Source organism: Stegodyphus dumicola, chromosome 4, assembly GCF_044657685.1.
Source record: "Stegodyphus dumicola isolate Sdum_Otavi_A_Nest chromosome 4, ASM4465768v1".
Taxonomy (NCBI): Eukaryota; Metazoa; Arthropoda; class Arachnida; order Araneae; family Eresidae; genus Stegodyphus; species Stegodyphus dumicola.
The window spans coordinates 187657638-187663637 of record NC_140771.1 but is presented as its reverse complement, the minus strand read 5'-3'; positions in this window follow the sequence as shown (position 1 = coordinate 187663637).

Genomic DNA, 6000 nt, shown 5'->3' with positions numbered 1-6000 from the left:
ACATAAATAAGTTCTCAAATAATTAAATTTTTCTGTCTTCGAAAGTGTAACATTGTCATGAATAGTGACCTTGAATGAATTCCAAAAATTCATCCAATCGTTATAGTCTCCGGAAAATTTGTGAATTAAGAGTTTGGGCAATTTCACATTGCCTTCAATCTGTCTTTTGGTTTCAACTTCTGTAGATGAATTATTTAAATTCGTGTTGATATTTTGAGTATTGTATTTCCTTAAATAGCGGTTGATTTTAGACTTCGCTATTATTATTTTATCGTTATATTCCATAGAAGTGTTAATATCTGAATCTAATTTTGATTCATCTTCAATCAAATTTTGTATTTTTTCATTTAAATCATGTAGTTCCGTTTCTTTACTATTTAACAATTCCAAACAATTTTCTAACTCTTCTTGATTTTCTTCTTTTAAATACTCATCTACATTTTTAATAATTTGAGTTACAGAAGCACGTATATGTGCTCGATTCTTAATTAGTGTCTTCTGTTCCATTTTAATAAATTATCAAAGGAGACTTATCGTGAGAAGTCTTCGCTTACAAAGCTAATCCAAAAGGCAAAAAACACAAATTTTCAAATTAATCAGATTCTTTTCTGGAGCCGATGCACCATTATGTAACGAAAGTTCTAGATCAAAGTCGAATCACTCATAATCCAAAAGACGAGATGCATGGCCTGGAGGGTTTTCCATAAATTTTAATTAAACTTAATATTTACATATATACAATGTAGGCTAAAATGCCTGAATCGAATATTTAATGCTCAAAAGGCAAGAACTGAATAGTTCCAGCTAAAATCTAAATCGAATTCTATTGCGTAGTGCATCGAAATTCTTCCTTCAAGAAGACGAATATGTTTTCAAGTCACGTGTTCAGAAGGGGAAAGGTTAAGTAAGCCAATAGATGGACTCCTAACGCCATCTCTTGGCGATATCAAAGAATATTCCTTAACAGGATTAAAGCGTTAAAGTATTTAGCCTGATTACGATGTTCGTTTAAAATTTGAGCTCTTGTATTAGTGTCGCGAATTTATTACGTTAATATTAGAATATTTCTATTATAAAATTTCAGCTCTTGTATTAGAGTGAAAAATTTATTATGTTAATATTATAATATTCCTATTCCTAAATTTGAGCTCTTCTATTAGAGTCCCACATCACGAATTTTGTTGTGTGAATCAAGTTAGAGGCTTGATTTTTTTTATTTATTTACTTTAGTATAATTTATTAAGAGCAAGCTTCGCAGATTTTTGTTTATCGGAAAGCACATACGTTTTGTTGCATTAAATGTTTCAGAAAAAGAAATAAGTTTTGTCATACTTGAATTTCTAGTGAAAAAAGAGACTAGGTTGAGCAAGTTGATTTGAATTTTTGAATATTAACTAAAAGCTTTTTAAAATTAATTTTGAAATACTGTCCAAGAGTTTTTCTATTTCTGAACATGTCATTTCTTGCCAAGGATAGAAAACAAGATTTAATAGAAGTAGCCGAAAAATTAGGTGAGGAAGTGCCGCTTACTAATAAGGTCCCAGAAATTAAAAATTAATCACTGAAAGTCAGTTTTACGATTAGGAAGAAGTTGAATTAATTCTAAACTGAATAATTGCTGAACGCCTGGCTCAAGAAGAGAGAGAAGAACGCCTGGCTCAAAATGCGAAAGAACAACGTCTGGCTCAGGAAGCGAGAGAAGAACGCCTAGTTAAGAAAAAGAGAGGAAAAATAACAATTAATAATATTGTTATTTTACCGGTACGAAAGTAGTTGATGAACACTTCTTTCACCGAATCAATTGGGCGTAAGCAATTCCACGCTTCAACAACATCACATCGATATGTATGCCGAAATGAAACTTTAATCAACGTGCACATATTCTTTTTTACATACTCATCACGACATCTTGTATACTTATTATTTTTTTTAATTCTGACATGCAAAGCAGCTAAACATTCTTTATTTCTGAAACTAGCCTCTTTCTTATTTAGCCTTGCATGTTGACACACACAATCTGTCTTAAAAATAAACTTTGCTGTTTTCTATTTGCATTGTTTTGTTTTGGAAGATACAATCCAATGCACGTGGGAAACAACTTCAAAATGTATTTCCCAATTCTCCCATTCATCTTCGCTATTAAGATCACATCCGATCTCAAAGTCGAAATCCTCTTTTCCTCCGAACTTGGAAGACACTACTTTGTAGGAATATCCATCAAATAAAATTTTATAAAATTCATTTTCTACTTCATTTGACATACTCGCAGCCATCACAAATTTGAAACAGAAACCGACAGCATTATTTCCTTTTGCGCGTGCGCTTGGTGTCACTATTTCACCAAGACCTGATAAATCGCCAAATTTAGTCGCGGGTTGCGAGTAGGGAGGAAGTAAAAATACGCGACCGGGCAACACATCTAAGAGAAAACATAATGTAAGTGAATCTGATCTTTCTGAAAATGATAGTATATTTAAGAAACCCAATAAAACTGCTAGAGCTCCTAAAGCTAAGACTAAATTTTTTGCAACTACATCTATTAAATTTGAAGTATTAAGTCATGCAAATATTGTTGATAACAGTGTAACTCCAGACTGTGGCAGCAATTCTCAGCCTGAAAATAATGATGTAGCTAATTCAAACTCAAATGTATCTGCAAATATTTCATCTAATAATATTTGTAAATAAAAGTTCTCAGCAGCACGCCCCTACTGCTGTTCAACGTGTAATTCCCCCCCATAATAGTTAGACCTGATGCAAACGTTAAGTTTAATGATTTTGCTAAGTACTTAGCCGCTAAACTACCGATGTCAAGTTTTTATTCCGTCTGAGTGGTGAATTTCTAAAGGTTGTACCCTGCACTGATAATGATCATAGGACTCTGAGTAAATACTTTCTCGAAAAAGGCATTGACCGTTTTGTAGTCAATTTTAGGCATGAAAAGCCTGTTAAGCTTCTACTGAGAGTTTACTTTCTGATATGGAGGTCTCCGAAATCAAAGATGAGTTAGTTAAGCAAGGATTCAAGGTTCTCAAAGTAGTGCAGCTGACAAAAATAGGACTCGGGCCCCATGCCCTTATTTCAAGTACAGTTATTTAAAAATGAAGTAATCGATCGAATCTATGAACCGAATGACCTTCGTCCTTTTCCAATTACGGTGGAAAAATATGTTTCGAAATCCCAAGTCCGCAATGCTTTAACTGCCAGAAATGGCACCACTCCTCGGAGAATTGTCATGTTTCCCCACGATGCGTGAAATGCGCTGGACATCATAAGACTCAGGACTGCGATAAAGAACGCTTAGACGTCCTTTTTAAGTGCTGCAGCTGCGGAAAAGACGGCCACCGAGCCTCGTATAGGGGTTGTGAAAAATTTCCTAGCCTTAAGAGGACTCGGGCCCCATGCCCTTATTTCAAGTACAGTTATTTAAAAATGAAGTAATCGATCGAATCCATGAACCGACTGACCTGCGTCTTGTTCTGATCTTCTGAAAAAGCCTTCTTCTGATCGCCGCAATGGTGTGAGTTATGCTCAGACTTTAAAATCAGACAGTGAAGAACAAAATGCCAATTCCTCTTTGGAACCTGCTGCTATGGACTTAAATTTTTCTACATATCTCACCAACGTGTTAACTTCCTTTTGTAGTTAAATTAATCACTCGTAAAATGGTTGTAAAAGACAAACATTTATTTGAAGATAAATCTTAATAACTTATACGTAACGTATTCGTAAACGTACATAATATAACAAACGTACTTACTGCATCGTACCGTTAAACATTTGAAGCGCACATCATCTCAATGTATATTTTTAAAATTAAAAATGGAAAGACATCCAGAAATTAGCTGTTGCCATTTTCTCAATAGATATTTTGTCTAATAACAATTAAATAATTTACAATCGTTCTTACATTCGACCATCCTGACTTTTCAATTGTCCTCAATTGAACCAAATCTTATCATGCATTAAAACGACAAATAAACAACAACAAAAATATAATAATAGGTAGGAAAAAAATGAAATATAATTTTAAAAAAAATTTATAAGTCCTATACGAAGTCTCTATAGCGCAATGGTTTGCGCACTGTTCGCTTGGGCCTTTTAAGTTCGTCGTCAACCTCGTCATTATCATCATCTTCTCTATTTCTGGAAATGATGGCCTCCGAAGATCTGTTTTTAGCACGTGAATCAGCTTGGTGGGACTTTCGACAACTCATTTTTGATCTGTAAAGTGGACAAGATCTATATCCTTGACCGCGTGGCTGCTGTTCTTCGTCATTTCCTTCAGTATCTTTACTAGTTGCTTCTCCTTCCATTCTACTTTGACTGCATTGAGTGTCATTCCTATGATAGTGGGTTTTGCTATTAAAGCACCTTTGATAAAATCGTCTGGGATTCCAGTGATTGTCTCTTTCACCTCCTGAAACTCTTTGTTCGTTTTTTCTTTCATTTTGTTCATCTTCACTTCCATCACGTTCAACGTTTCGTGGAAGTCCTATGGATATATAACTACAATATTGCCTGAAGTAAGGATGACGTAATTGCCTTCGCAAAGGCCTTTGAGGTTGTAGTTGCTGCTTATCATCTACATTCTTTTGGCTCTGACTACCATCACTTTCGTCATTCTGTCTTTGCCTTGGCATGAAGTGGTGTTTAGAGAACTGTTGGCCACAGTGTCGATTTCTATTTGCAGCATAAGAACTACTTTTCACCGAAGTGCGATTCAGTCCAATCAGATTTGCAGCTTCATTCCTCTCTCGAACAACTTCAAATTCACCATATCCTACACTTTGAACGGCACTTTTTGTATTGTTTTTCTTTACTGGAGTTTGGTGAACGAATGTATCTTCTTTGGTGTCCATTTTTATGAACTCAGTGCACCTGAGTTCTGAAATATTTAGTGCGAAGCTATCTCTGTATTCATTCGAAAGACGCAATAACACTTGCTGGTGATCAACGTCGAGATCCGAGCCAATTTTAACTTGGCTTAAATTTATAGAAACATTTATGTTGTCAATATTTTCCGTTTTTGCTAAGTTCGAGCTCAATTCAGAAATTTCAGTATTTAAACATAGTTCAACTTCTTCTGCTCTCCCAACGCAATGATCTTTTTGGAGCCTAACACTTATATCGCCAACATTAATCACTGGTATACAAGTTTCGCCATTTTTAATTTCTAATAAACAGCTTATACCTTTGGAAGGATTTTCTATCATAATTAATCCATTATCTACAGAATCTGTTTGAGAACTGACAAGACTGATTGTATTTTTCTCTAATTCATTTTTCTCAAGAGCTTTAAGGCAGACTCGATTTATTTTTTCATCAATTTGGAGGTTACTAAATAGTTCATCTTCCCTATACCCGACGTGAAATCTTTTTCCTATTCTGACATAAGCCATGTGAGGTAGATCAAGCCATGTCCGTCCGATGATTAGATCAACTGGCTGTGCATTATCAGGTACAAGGTATATATTTATGCTTTGGCCTTTTACATTATCAACTTCAATATCGGCTTTAATCATTCCTATGGAGGTCACTGCAGGCACCCTTTGATTTCCAAAACCGTCAATTCATTCATAGCAGGTTCTGGTTTCACTTTAAGTTTCTGAGCAACTGAAGTCCTTAAGAGACAACAAGAACTCCTCGTATCAATTAAAGCCTGTACTTCTTCAGAATTATTCAGTTTTGCTTTCTTCAAATATGAATTGCTCTCTTCTATATTTTCGCCAACTTGCTCAACAGAATAATTTTTATCATTTGAATGATTATTTTCAGCTTTAGTAACACAATTTTTAGCTTTATGACCTGTTTTATTACATTATCGGCATGTTACTACTGGTTTGGGCAGCGAACAGTCCCTTGAGATGTGTCCAAAATTATTACAGCTGAAGCATTTTGGTTCACGTTTTTCATTATGTGTGATAGCGTAGAGTTTTTTCTTTTCGTTCATTGTAGCAACTGGACCATCTTTAAAAGAGTTTCGTTTATCGTAAGACC